The following is a 15,288-nucleotide window of genomic DNA, read 5'->3' as shown; positions in this document are numbered from 1 at the left end:
GAAAACATGCCATACCGTGCCAGATCTTTAATTTCCTGAAATACATGTAAGTTGAAAAATCAACAATAATGTTGAGCGAGTTCATGCGAAAGTGAGTAAATAAACCTTTGTATTTATCAAAACCCTGGTATGTAGCAAATAAGGAAAAAGAAAGAGATCACCAATGGGTTGCAAGTCCATTGATATGTGTGAAGTGCAAGTAGGAAGACTCAAACCTAGCGGATTTTGCGTCGGGCACAAAGTCACCCCGAGGCCCGTTATGCTGGACCTGGAGTTGGGCTCGCTACACCCAGATAGATCTACCACTTACGTCCCTCGGTCCTACCATGAGGATTAATGGCCTCCAGTTCCCGCCTACCCACTCACATGATCTAAGTAATAACCCTCCTTACGCTAACCATACCATGTATCAAGTATTTCATAATCATAGTAACATGTATTTCACTCCCGCAGTTTATAAAACTGAAAAGAGTTAAGAGAAAAGGGGGACATGAACTCACAGTCAGTGCGTCGCTAAATCAGGCACTCCAAATGTCCGAAAGCTGTGCAACGACCTACATGTGCTAATTCTATTAGACGGATGGCCGTGCTTTAGCTTTATAGTGTAATTTTCGGGAGACAGTTAGACAACTGTTCCTTGTATATATTTGGTAGTTAATCTCCTTCCCAAGGATGGGGGAATTAATACATGCGCGTTTATAATATTAAGTCTCACTTAATATATTTTATTTCTCATTCCAAAATATAATTATTTTTCTCAAAAATAATATAATCTCTTTTCACTTAATATTTCCAAAAATAATACGTTGACAAATTACACGTTTATGAATTTTTCCGTATAAAGCGTAAGTTACGTTTTGGCAATTTAGTGGTAATAGTAATTACCGTTGTAACTTATATGTTTGTCGTGTAGGCGTTGGTATTATTTTGGGTTCGACAAAGTTTGTAAATATTATTTTTACTCTAAAAATAATATTTATATATTTTCACAAAATAATCATAAATAGTGTGGTGAAAAATATATTTATCGAATAAATATTTATCACGTTTAGTTTTTGTGAAAATCCCACCTCCGATTATTTAATAAATAAAGTCTTGGCGAAATGTATTTTGAAAACATTTCAAAATAGTTTAACACTTATAAATAATTCTAAGTGTTAGATTTTAGAAAAATTTCGCCAGAGTTTCCCCTGTAACTGGAGGTGGCCACGCTTTCAAGCGTATCATTTTCTTTTACAAAATCATTCCAACACTTCTTTAAATCAACCAATCAATTTCCGATACTTCAAACTAGTTTCAACACATCAAACTTGTAGACTAGTATGTAAAATCGCATTATTACATGAACTTGTAGTTTTTCCGAAAGTCATAGTGTAGATCACCTTATATTTAGTGGATCTATGTATAAAATAGTTTAGTCTTGTAAAAACCCCGTTTTTGGAACAAATCATTCTTTATAACTTCCCGACATCTTTTGTAAAAATTGTTATTTTGTCGGATCTTTCGTTTCACAAGTGTTTATACACTTGTAGTTTGTAAAAATCATATTTGTTAACATGTCTCCCAACTTTTTATAAAACATGATTTTCTCGACACTTGGTTCTACGAATATACCACTTGTACATACGTAGATCGGCTCGTTTTAAATACTATTTTACAAGTCAAAATACTTTTACACAAGTTCATGTGTCTCGTGTGGTGGAGTTTCACCTTTTAACCCTCGTACCGACAGAAACAAGCTTATGTCAAGATCTATGATCTTAACAAAGTCGGGTTAAACGATGATAAGAGCCACCACATCGTAGATCGGGCCTCAATAACCAACATAATCAAATACTAACTTTTACACATGTTATGAGCTTTTAACCAACAATATTCGAGTTTTAGTAGCCTTTAAAGATTCAAAACGTATGATTCCGACTTTTAACTGTTAAAAATCATACTAACCACTTTAGATACGATCAAGAGTGAGTTTTAAACATTATACCACTAGCTCGGGGCTAGGGAAGAATCTAGTCGAAAATGGCGTGGATAAAAGCAAAGAAATGAGGTCCTTCAACTTCCGCTTGCTTCGAGACTCCTAATATGGAACCCGTAAGCCTTGTATGTGCTTGGAATGGAGAGATCAAAAGCCGACAATGGGTGTGTAGGTGGGGGTGGTTTCGGCCGAGAATAGGAGAGAGCAAGAGAGAGTGTTTGAGTGTTGGTGAAATGTGTGAGAAATCTTGTGTAGGAGCTTGTATTTATAGACATAAACAAGTGCCATAATCCAAGGGTTACATGTTCTCTAGATATCCACAACATCAAATAAAATAATCAAAAGGTGTACTCCCTAGTTACAAAGGGACCAAACCGGCCCAAGGGGGGGGGGGTCACTTGGTTCGATCTCAATTGCTTAGTTAGTGTTTAGTTACGTTAAGTTGGTTAACTTTAGGGATTAACCCCGTTAGTTGCGTGACGCGTTATAAAGCGGGTGTTAAGGTAATCAGGGACCTTAACTGGCTCAGAAAAAGACTAATAATATTTCTGGCAATATTTTTATGTTCCGGGTATAGTCCGGTTGTTCGGTTGGATAGTAATGCGTTAAAGTGCTTAAGTAATCTTTTAAGCGTCGTAAATAATATTTTTAGCGACACAATTTATTCTGCAAAGTGTCAGGAATATTTTCTCATGTTTTGGCACTTTATTAGTTAGCTAGAAGCTAGTGAGTTAATAAAAGTGCTGTGTTTTGCGCTTAGAGTACGTTTTAGGCACATCCAATCTCTGTATCTTATTCCTAGAGACGCAGTTTAACAACCCTTGTATCCCTACACACACTATGGGTGTAGTAAAATATTTCTGGCTCGTATAGGCCTTTAGAGGCAGTGTCGCCTGATGCTGGCTATATCAGCATGTTCAATAGGTTATCCGTTCTAATGCTACTGTGCTTTTGTGCATCATGTTTGTCACTAGAGTTCAGTAAGTAATAATGTAGTGACGGAAATCAAAGTATGATGCAGATATGTACAAGTATCAATACTCAAGTAGCAGTTTATCAGTAATCTCAGTTAAGCACAGTAATTAAGCAACAATTAATAGTTAATTAAGTCGTACGGATACCTGGTTTAGTGAGGGTTGTCACACAAGGTGTTTGGATGTGGGCCGAGAAAAGAGAGGAGAGGTTGGCAATTTCGGGTTTCATTGCGAGCTGCAAGTTTCGAGTTTCAAGTATCAAGAAAACCTCTAGTGTATAATAGCATAAACACAATAATCAAGTGTTAGTGCACTACATCTGTTGATTTCGTCTAGGTGTCTAGGATCAGGTCTTACATCGTATTGTATAGCATAGGGCACGTAATACAAGAAAACAGGAGTCTGTATAGTTTTTATATGCTAGGTCCGCTCATAGGGACATAGGGTTCTAGGTTCGCTCATTTGTCACTATGGTCCGCTTATGTGGACTAAGCTGGTCCGCTCTTATGGTCATGTGACACATAAGCGGACCCAACTGCCTATATATAGGGTAGTTTGAGCGATCCTCATAAGAGTAATAGTCGGATTCCACGCCGAAGCTCTGCCGGTGTGAAGATTGAGCTGTAAAACGTTTCAAATCAATAAAACAAGCAGTTAGGAGGAAGAACAAGCTATATCTACTTGCATTTCTTATTATTCCGCATCTGAAACGCAAGAGACAACCTCTGAACGACTCGTTCGGGTCAGCAAACGATCCTACAATTGGTATCAGAGCTTGGGAGGAGGTTTTCTGCAGATTATAGCCGGATTTCATCGTTTTTTCTCTCTTCTACACCGTCTTTTCTTCGTTCGTAAAGTTTTAACGGTCGGAATTGTCTCAAAATTTCAAGGATTGTGTGCATCTGTATAACGACAAACCCTGGAAAGTTTCGTGTCAAAATTCGAAGTTTTAGTGGGTCAAATCGTGTTCGTCATGTGGTTCGCTCGTACTGACGTCATCATGATCCGCTCATTTGTACACGTTTAAGTCTGGTTCGCTTCAAATTAGTAGTTTGGTTCGCTCGAGTGTACATTTTTTGCTTCTGGTTCGCTCCAAAATCAAGACAGGTCCGCTTATTTCTCAAAAATGGTCCGCTCGAACGGACATTGATTGAGTTCGCTTATTTGGTCCGGATTGCCTGGTTCGCTTATTCAGTCACCCGGTTCGCTCATTTGTCCTATTCGCTTTTAAGGGTCCGCTCCAAAGGACTTTGTCTGGTTCGCTTGTGTGTATTTTTCTGGTTCGCTTATCTGATCAGAGTTGGATCGCTATTCTGTCATTCGTTTAGTTCGCTTATAAGTCAGTATGGATTCCGAGTTTTACAACGCTTTTGCTACATCGACTACTCCAGCCGCAATTGCTCAATCAATGAATTTAGAAAACGAGACGGGAACGACTCAAAAGCCCCCTAGATTGATGAGCATTGAGGAATATTATGGGTGGAAGGATCGGTTTGAAAACTGGGTTCAGGCAAATCATCTCAGATCATGGGAGTACATATTGAAAAAGTACACATTGCCTCGAACAGATTTGCAAGTTGTTAAAGAGATATCTGAATTTACTGATCAAGAAAGAGCAATGTATAGAGCTGAGAAAATGATGATCAGTTTGTTGCAGCAGGCAATTAAAGAGGATATATTCATCCTGTTACAGCACGATAAAACTGCTAAGTCGATTTGGGATGCGTTAAAAGTCAAGTTCGAGGGAAGCGAAAACATGATCAAAAGCAAGAAAGCTTTGTTAAAGAAAGAGTTCGATTTGTTTAGTAGTTTGCCGGGAGAGGATACTAAAAAGCTAATCGAGAGATACTGTCACTTGGTGCGATCACTATCGATGTTGGGAGTTGAAAAAGGTCGTGAGGAATGGGTGGATAAATTGGCTGACGCGTTACCTCAAAAAGAGTGGGGAACATATTTGATGATTTTAAAGAATACTGGTGTGTATGACGGGCTGACTATTTCACAGTTCATTGAGAAAATAGAAAGTCAGGATCTTGAGCAGCAAAAGATCGTGAGAATGAACAGTCCGAGTAGTCAACAGGACGTGAAGATGTACTACCGGGGTAGTGTTCCAGTCACTGAGTCTGAAAGAAGTCCGAAGATTCAAACTGCGTTCAGTGCTGGTGATTCATCTGAAAAGGCAGATCAGGGTTCGAATAAGAGTAGCAGCGGGTTTTCATCGTTTCCGAGTGTGAATCCGAAAGAGACTAACACGAGTTTTCAGTCTCAGAGTACAAAAACTGGAAATGGATACGTGATTCAATGCAACATAGCTCTCAACCTTCCAGAAGGTCAAAGCTTCTCTGAAGACACTGCTAAAGATCACATGGCACTTCTGGGTTCAGTTCTGTTATCCTATGAAGGTCTTGTTGCTGGTCGGATCGGAAATCCTATGCTCACCAAAGAGGATTACGATCAAATAGACGCTGAGGAAATGGAACTCATGGACATTAAATGGTGTCTCGCAAGTGTTCTTCGACGAGCTGAGAAATTCAAAACAATCACCGGGAGAAATGACTTTCTTGATGCTCATGTATCTACTTTAGGTTTTGATAAATCTAAAGTTACTTGTTTTCGATGCAGGGAGAAAGGCCATTTCAAGCGGGAGTGTAAAGGAAGAGAAGCTAGCGGAGCACAGAATCCATTCGGGAAAGATGATTACTATCGCAAAGCTATCTATCAGCAAGTTGGTCAATCCCAAGAACCACAGACAGCTCACGGAAGAAAGATTGAAGATCCGAATAGAGCATGTTTGGTAGATTTCAGCTGGAGTAATTACATATCATCTGAAGCTACAGCAGCACACATTATTGATCAAGATGATGAGAAACTACCAGAAGGTTTCAGTTGGGATATGTTTGTGGATAAGAAGGGAGAGTTTAAAGCTTTCATTGCCAAGATCGTCCGGGAGCCAGATTTGTTTGCTACTTGGATGAAATCTATTGGAGAGACTGTGAAAAGCGAAGATGAAAAGTCTGTGTCATCTGATGAAAGTTCAGACAGTACCGATGAACTTTCAGAAAATTCTGGGGAAGTTTCAGAAGGTTCAGATGAAGATTTACAGAGTTCTGATAAAAGTGTACAAAATGAAAATGTTCAAGAAAAAGAAGTTGTTTTTTATAAAACACCGACTGTTTCTGATGTATCAGATGATGATTCTGATAAATCTATAAAATTTGATCAATCACCTGATCATAGCAGCAGTGATGATGAGGAAGAAAAACATATAAATATTGCAAAAACTCATCTATCTCCTGAAAGTTTTCATTTCTATTTTGCAGAAAGAATGGAGAAACTGAAGGAGAAACGAGTTGCTAAAGAACAACAAGCTGAATCTGAAGGTGATATTCAAAACTCTGAGAATGTTGCTGAGAAGATTACTGAAGCTGTGATAGAAGAAGAAAAGGTGGTAGAATTTGTTAAAACAATCGAAGTTGAGAAGATTGTTGAAGTCGTCAAGCCGTGTGAGAAGTGCTTGGAAGCTTGCAAGAATTGTGCAGCTAAAGACGACATCATAGCTGAGTACGAGAAGAAAAAGGAGCAGTTATTGTTCAATCTCAATTATGTGAAAGAATCATACGATGTTTTGAACAAAACAGTAACTGGTCTTCAAAAGACAAACTCAGAGAGAGAACAAGCACTGACGATGTTGAATGCAGTTTTAATGACAAAACAAAAAGCAATAAATTTCTACATCGAAGAGAGTGCTAAGTGGAAGCAAGAGTTGGAGACAGAGAAAATAGAGAATGAGAGAATTAGACGCTTATTGCAAAGTTATTTTAGTTCTGATTATCTCATTGATCGTATTTACCCAACTGTTGCAGGTATGGAAGCTTTCAAAGATGAGAAGCTAAAAGAGAAGAAAGACTGTGGTAAGAAATCGACTGTTAGTTAAAACAAATGTCCGCCTCCGATTTGGGATGGTTATTCACCTAGGAGACCAAATGAGGAGCAATTGGAAAAAGCAGTCAATATAAAGCTTAAAGCCGATACAACTGACGTTTTACCAGATAATATTGATGTCACGTATACCTCGTCCGATACTGATCATGAGTCTGAATTAATCAAAAAGGTGGTCGATCAGGTGTTGGATACTGATGAGGAGTCTGAGTCGAAATCTGGGTCTGGAAAGTCAAAGTCGTCAGTCAACAGTCAAAATTCGTCGGATAAACGGTCTTATAGTAAAGAATTTTTATTGTCAAAAGCAGAGTTGAATGATGAAACATTTGAAGTTGTGTATACTTTGAATGGTTCGGACAAATTATATTACAATAAAGAGTTCTCAATAATGAGTATTAAAACGGAACTAATAAACAGAACTTTCAAACTTATAGAAGTTAATATTCCAGAATTAAAAGTTTTGAAAAGTTTTGAAAAATCTAAAAAATATACTTCTAGAGTTCAGCAACGTTTAAATAAGAAAAAGGGCAACAATTCTGGGTATGGTTTTCAAAAGAAACCTAACCAGAATCGTAGCTACAAAAAGAAAGGTCTTGGTTTTGTTCCATCAGAAAATGATAAAAATATGAAAAATTCTAAAACAAAATATGAATTTGTGTCAGGTGGAAGTGCTGAGGAGGAACAGCAGAAACCGTTCTGGAGACAGTCTAATAAAGAGTTTTTTGCTGAGAGAAAGAAGAATGGAGCTGATATATGTTATCTAAAAGAGACTAGAACCTGTTATAGATGCAATGAAGCTGGTCATATTGCATGGAATTGCTCGAAAAGTGCCAAATCAAAACAGGGAGTTTCTCAGAAGTTGAAAGAAAAAGTTGTTGATGTTGACACACCAACCAATAGACCTAAGATTTTTGAGAATTCAAAATTCGAGGTTGGTGAGTGTTCAAAGAAGAATAAATATGAGAAGAAAGGAAAAGACAACCAGGTGTGGGTTGCGAAGAAAGATGAAGTTAATGTCGGCGATGAATCTGGTTCCACAAAGCCAGAAGAGCCACAGGTTGAGGAGAAAATGTCAGTGAATGATGAAGATTTTCCATCATTGAAGTTTGAAGAAGTGAAAAAGAAAGTTGGAAAAACTGAGATTTCGAATCAGTTCTACAAAGAAAAGAATGATTTTGATGTCGAGAAAACATTCAACGGGAATGTTAAAAAGATTTTTGGGAAAATGTTGAGTGGGAGAGCTAAAGGGGTTAAAGATTTTTACGCGACTAAAAAGGCTACATACAACCCGACTGCTCAAGAGTTGAAAGCCATCAAGTCTGAAAAGACTTGGATGGAAGTTTGTTTCCCATAATAGTCGAAGGACTATGCCGGAGATCCCAAGTTCATATCGTGGATCAGGAATCGGCATCTTTCTAGTGTTTGAACAGTTTGTTTTGAAAGATTTTGAATAGTGTTTTTTAATGTTTTGCAGGTTGAAGGACTATGTCGGAGCTTCCAGGTTGGTAATTGCGAAGCAGGAATCGGCATCTTGATTGGTAAAATGGTGATGTAGACGTAACATTCCTACAAGTGGTAATCTTGATCTTACAAGTGGTATTTGTGGTTATATATTGAGATGTTTGTATTTTTTTACAAGTGGTACAGAAGGTTCTGAAATGCAAATGGTAAAACAGGGACATTAAATTGTACTTGATTTACTATTCATGGCAAGAGAAGCACATGATGATGAACCACATCCCCGTTTTAAAAATGATAAACCTACAAATGGTTTTTATCAACACAAATTCATTTTTCGGAAAAATCATTTTGATTAAAACAAACTTAAGTGTTTTGAAATCTAAATGAGAAAATGATTTGTGATAGGGGGAGTTCAGATTGTTTATGCCTAGTGAATGGCGATTTGATGTGATTCGATGTCAGTTGTCAAGTTTCTGTACAGTTTGTTTTACTTTTCATGTTTCTATTGGGTTAGAGTCTAGTTGTTTTCAAATTTCCTTTGAAATGTGTTTGCATTTTAGGGGGAGTAAGAAATTTTAGAAAATCCAAAAACATTTGAAAATTTGAAAAAGCCAAAAACATGATAAAATTAAAAAAGAGTTTTGTTGCGAAAAAAGAGGAAATGATAGTACATCAGTGGACTGTCACGGCACGCTAAAGAAATGTAAAGTTAAAATGTGATAAACAATCTTACTGCGGATGTGTCAGTAGATTTTCGCACATTTAGTATGTTGAAACGGGATATGAACCTAAATTCAAACTTGCTTGATTCGTGGGTAACTATTCTTGAATATATGGGTAACCCCCGAAATCTTGTTTGAAAGGTCCCATATTCTGAGATACTAGGTCTTTATGCTCAGTGATATCTGGGGTATTATCCCGGGACTTCTGCTGAATGGAAGTTCTGACCTAGTCCCCGGATAATACTTTCTGCTAAAGCTTTGAAACATAAGCTTCGCCCTCAGCATGCTGATGAAACAATAAAATTGATAGTCGCTGCTGTTGAAATTAAAAGATCCTCTAAAGGGGACCCACCAAAAGTCGAGCCGTCATCTCTCTGCTGAACGGAAGTTCTGACCTGAGCTCTCACGGTTTCGCATCTAATCCCTTTACAGATATCAGCTGTGGTATACTCACCTGTAAGACTGAATATTTGGGATCTGGATGAGGGAGTATATTCAAGTGGAGTGATACACAATTAAGTTTAAGTCTCTAAAACATTAATATCGTATCTCGAATCGATTGAAATCTGTGTGAGAATTTAAGTAGACAAACATACTGACAATCTAGGTAAATTGTTTAAAGCTTAAAATGAAATCAAGCTTAACGGTGTTGGTGATTTGTCTCTTATACTGATATGATCCTCTTGCACGAATTCACAAAAATATGTTTGTAAATATTTTATTCTTTGCATTTCAGGTTTTTTTATTTCAAAAATCCAAAAAGATTTTGTGTGTGTTTTAGCATAAATTTTGAAAAACTCAAAAAGATTTTCGACAGCTGATGTTGGAAAACTGATTTTCAAAATTCCGAGTGCTAAACATGATGAGCAGCATTTGAGGGGGAGTGTTTGTGTAAATCTAACTGTTTTCGTTAAATCTAACCTTCTTCAAGTGGTTCATCATAGATATTTGAGAGAGAGTCTGAGTTAATGCGATTATATGTTTGTTTAGTGCATATGAGAGAAGTTATGTGGTGATGCACAGTTGTTTGAAATGTTTGTGAAAGAAATTTATTTCGGGGTTGAGATTGTGCAGGTAGCCAGGTTTCAATTTCTGAAGATCTCTGTGAAGATCAGACAACGATCCTGAAGATGTTACTGAAGAACAAAAGAATGCCAGTAAATCGAGAGGGGGAGTCTGAAGATTAAAAAAGAGAAAGCCCAGAGACTGATCTAGACTGAAGATGTGAAGACACAGTTTTGAAGTCAAGGTGTATTGGCGACTCCATCAACATCTGAGGGGGAGTCTGTTAGTGCACTACATCTGTTGATTTCGTCTAGGTGTCTAGGATCAGGTCTTACATCGTATTGTATAGCATAGGGCACGTAAAACGAGAAAACAGGAGTCTGTATAGTTTTTATATGCTAGGTCCGCTCATAGGGACCTAGGGTTCTAGGTTCGCTCATTTGTCACTATGGTCCGCTTATGTGGACTAAGCTGGTCCGCTCTTATGGTCATGTGACACATAAGCGGACCCAACTGCCTATATATTGGGTAGTTTGAGCGATCCTCATAAGAGTAATAGTCGGATTCCACGCCGAAGCTCTGCCGGTGTAAAGATTGAGCTGTAAAACGTTTCAAATCAATAAAACAAGCAGTTAGGAGGAAGAACAAGCTATATCTACTTGCATTTCTTATTATTCTGCATCTGAAACGCAAGAGACAACCTCTGAACGACTCGTTCAGGGCAGCAAACGATCCTACATCAAGTTTAATACATACCAATTAAATGTGACATGTAACAGAGCATGAAATGTAAACGGGAAAATGAGAGGTGCTAATCTCAAAAGTGCGGGTTGTCACAACAACGCTCCAAGCAAACTCCGGCGCAACATCTATGGACCTGCAAGCATGCAGTAGCGTGTCAACATAAAGTTGGCGAGTTCATGGTTTTCGAAAAGGTTTTTCTCGTTTTATCCGAAAACATCGTTTCATGAAGTTACCAAGTAATCAACATAGCACCCCATTAAATGTATGAATGAACCAGTCAATCCACTAAACTATGTAGTACTGAAACTTTGACATAATTGTTGTTTGCCCTTTTGATCAATGTCTACCGTCATTGATCAGAGTTCCTAGATTATAGTTCACGCTTGTCCTCCTCTAAAGGCACGGTGTGAGGTTATCAAACCTAATTGTAACACCTCGGAATTTCCTTTCCAATAAAATAAAGACACGTGTCATGGGAGACAGATGTGTCAGGAAAACCGGATCAAATAAAAAGATGTATGGTAGGATTTAAAAAGGGCGTCATGTTATTAAAATACCTCTGAACGACCCCAAGGGCGACATGTTATTAAAATACCTCTGAGCGACCCAAATTTATAAATCCCAAGATCCTTAAATCGTTTGACAAACATCTTATATATATATATATTAACCGGTCGTTTCTAAAGTCCGTCTTTTATATGGAATTTGGATTATTGGGAATGTTGCTACTAAAATGCTGAATAGAATTCTTGTGAAAAAGAAAATTAATAATGGTTAACTAGCATAACCAACTCTTGTGAGAATCCAAGATTTAAATCCTTGGAAATGTCCGTCACTTTAAGAAATTACAAGATGCCAAAGTGTAGAAACATGTAAGGGACATACAAGCATGCAATGGCTGAGCCAATAGGTCCCACAACTGAGAAAGTAGCATGAAGTTCGGAATCCACGAGATTGCATGGTTAAGACTTGAAGTTTGTGAAAATTTTGTTTCTGACCAACGATTACGGACCGCAAGGCCCTAGTCTTACGGTCCGTAAGGAGGGTACCTGGGCGATTTCAGCAAGGGTCGGTTACGGACCGTAACTGTTTCAGCATACGGTCCGCAAGAGATGCTTACGGACCGCAAGGCCTTAAGCTTACGGTCCGTAAGGCAGTCGCTGGCTGCAGAAAATGGACAGCTGCCTGTTCAACCTGTTAAACCGACTTAAATGAATGGTTTTCGAAACCAGGGGCTTGCTAGGCAGTTTATAGCATCATAGAGACACCTGGGGTGATCTTGTAACCACTCTAGACTACCTTGGCATCATCTTGGACCTCAAGGTTCACTATATAAGAACTTGATGTTGTGAACACTTGGTATGCTCATTTGCAACTTTGGTTCAAGACTTCTCTGGAGCTCCTGGACTACAACAAATCTTTCTTAGGCCTCATAGACATTCTTAGGACTCTTGTAAGTGTCCTTAATCCCCTCTAATTACTTTTAGCTTAGTTAATTAGCTAAAAGTCAAACCATCGTAATTAAGGTTTGACTTCGGGATTAGTCCATAATTACTCACTAATATCCCGAATTAAAAATACCTTTAAGTAGGTAATTATGTGGGTAACAAACCCTTAAAAGGGAAATTCCAGAATCCCACTCTAACTATGCTAATTGTCGAGTCAAAGTACATTATAAAAAGTCAACAGAAATGACTATTTGCGAATTAATGCATAATTAGCAATGTAGGTTACATGCAATCTGTTTGATCATTAAAATAACTTGGTAATTAAAGTAAGAACATGTTCCAACATGTTCAACTCGACAATTTTCAGTTAGGCTCGGTTTGGAACCGAAAGTCGCAAAGTTTGACTTCTGCTTTGACTTTCAGCTCTGACCCGTTTAAGCCAAGATTAGGATTGCCTTAGAGCTTCTTTTGAACCTATTTACATGTTAGTATAACTCTCTGAGATTATACAACTTGGTTCATTAGATATCCTATTCACATGCATGTTAGTTAATCGCTTATATGTTGACCATTATGCCCATTTGACCTTAAAAGGGGATTTTTGAAAATATAAAAGGGTAGGCACCTTAGCTACTGATTTATAAACTTGCACCCAAAATTTGAAGTCAGTTTGAGGTCTAGATTAAGAGTTATGCTCAATAGCGTAATTAAGAGCTTCCTTACTAATTAAATGGCGTAAATTACGTATAGCCTATTAAAACCCAAATTTTTATACCAAACTTTGTACCCATTGTTATAAAATAATATTTTGGGATTTTTGGTGATTTTTATTTATTTTTAGGCTGAGCATAACTTAGTGTTCTAAGATTAATTCGGTTTATGCCGGTTTTGCCCTTTTAGCCATAAATTGAGTTTTACAAATCCTTTTGACCTCAAACCAATTCCTACTGATTTGTTATGATAAATAAATTATTTTGAGCTTTCTGGAATATTGAAAATATCAACTTTTTACAGAAAACCCGGAAATGGCTCCAAATTGCCTTTTTGGCATTTTTAACACATAAGTGTGCACTAGAACCTTATTTAGCATAAGGGTTTGAACCTACTGATGTAATTAGTATACTTTTATATTTTAAACAGTAGGCAAATGTTTTGAACTCAGAATTTCCAGAATTGACCTTTTAGGCACATGTGAAATTACCAAAATGCCCCTACGGTGCATAGTAAGGTTAAAGATAATAAATTTCACATAAATTTGATACCCTACTGTTATAACTTAGTAAATTAAGTATATTTACTAATTTAATCAGACTTGTAACTCAGGTTATCATTTTAACCCTTTTACACCTTATAAAATGACCAAAACGCCCTTATGAGGCATAGTTTTGGTTTAAAATCATTTGGGGCATAATGAAAGGTATCATTCTGATATCACAACATATTTTAAGCATATTGACTTCAGAAACTTATATTTGACTCTTATGGTCACTCGTCACGCACTATACGCGTTCGAATCGGCTCATGTGACTAGTTTGGCCATTTAGCCGAAACGGGTCAAACCATATCTTTTAGGTCTCAAAATCCAGAATGTGATTATGTTACCCATATAAAACAAGTGTGCAAGCTTGTTGGGACAAAACCACATTCTAAAACGGTTTTCGCCTTATTGTGCGTTTAAAACCGTAATCTTTATATAAAACTAACCGGTCTAAGCTTAAGACTCGTTAGGATTCTAATAGGTTATTAAAACCTTAATTTCCAGATCTAGGAGCCCAGTAAAAGCTACTTGCACTCGTTATATTTGGTTTATACTTGCTCAGGTAAATACGTTTAACTTATTTTCCCTATACGGGCTTGGGGTACGGTATATAAAATACCGCTTGGTCGGGAAATTGACCATAACCGGTCTTGGTTATGTGCAGTCAAATGAACCCGTTTGAAAATGTTGTTTTGTTTGTTTAACGCCTTTGGGGGCTTAATGACCATGTCCCGGATATCCTTGGCATCATTCAAAGAATGGCCACGACCTTAGCACTCGGGTGTAGGCGTACACCCGTAGCGCTGTATAACATGTATAATCGTCGGTACGAGAGAAGTCTCGCGGCGGAATTATATTAAGTGGTGTGTCTATTAATCCTTAACCCGGAACGAACCCGGGCTACTGAACGCAGAACGAACATGTAATTCTTTTACAAGATTATTAAGCAAATAATTATCCCAAGTTATAAAAAGTTTTATGCCACGTGCATTTAAATCAATTTTAAACGTTTTCAAAATGAGTCAGTTAAATTGTATTTACCAGTGTAAACTGACGTATTTTCCAAAAAGACTAAGTGCAGGTACTACGCGTAATAGGCTGGTCACTCCTTAAGCATCTATAGAAGTCTCGCAAGCTTAGGATGCATGAAGTCTGTTGAAATGAAGTTTCTTTTTTTATTTGATTCTGCCTGTGGATTCTATTTCGACATTTTGTGATACTCGAATATTACAATAAATTAAGTTGAAATAAATCTATCTTTGCTTCTGCTGTGCATTATAATTTGTGTTGTTTGACTATGATGATATCAACTGCGTCACGATAATCCCCCACCGGGCCCACCGGTGACACGTGGAAATTAGGGGTGTGACTGGTTGGTATCAGAGCCAACACTGAGTGAATTAAACACTAGCCTTTTGTGTGACAACCCGTAATTCTGAGGTTAGTATGACTTAGATTCCACAACCTTTGACGCGTATCTCGGTACCTAATTATTTATTTCATTTCGCGATCGTACAAATTCATTTACTTTTGTGTGTGTGTGCGTGTGTTGGAAATGCTATGTGTGCGAAGTGTGTACTCGAAGTCGTTAAAGGACCTTGCGTATCCGACTACTTAAATCTAACTCGTGTATGGGCCAATCTTATGGACTACTTAAACCTAAGCCTAGACCCAATTCAGCAATGCATTCGGTAGAGGGAGCCGGCCCAAATAACTCTCGTCTCACTAAGAAAACCACCGGCCCAAAACCCTCATCTTA

Source organism: Helianthus annuus, chromosome 5 (genome assembly GCF_002127325.2).
Source record: "Helianthus annuus cultivar XRQ/B chromosome 5, HanXRQr2.0-SUNRISE, whole genome shotgun sequence".
NCBI lineage: Eukaryota > Viridiplantae > Streptophyta > Magnoliopsida > Asterales > Asteraceae > Helianthus > Helianthus annuus.
This window is presented reverse-complemented; position numbering follows the sequence as displayed.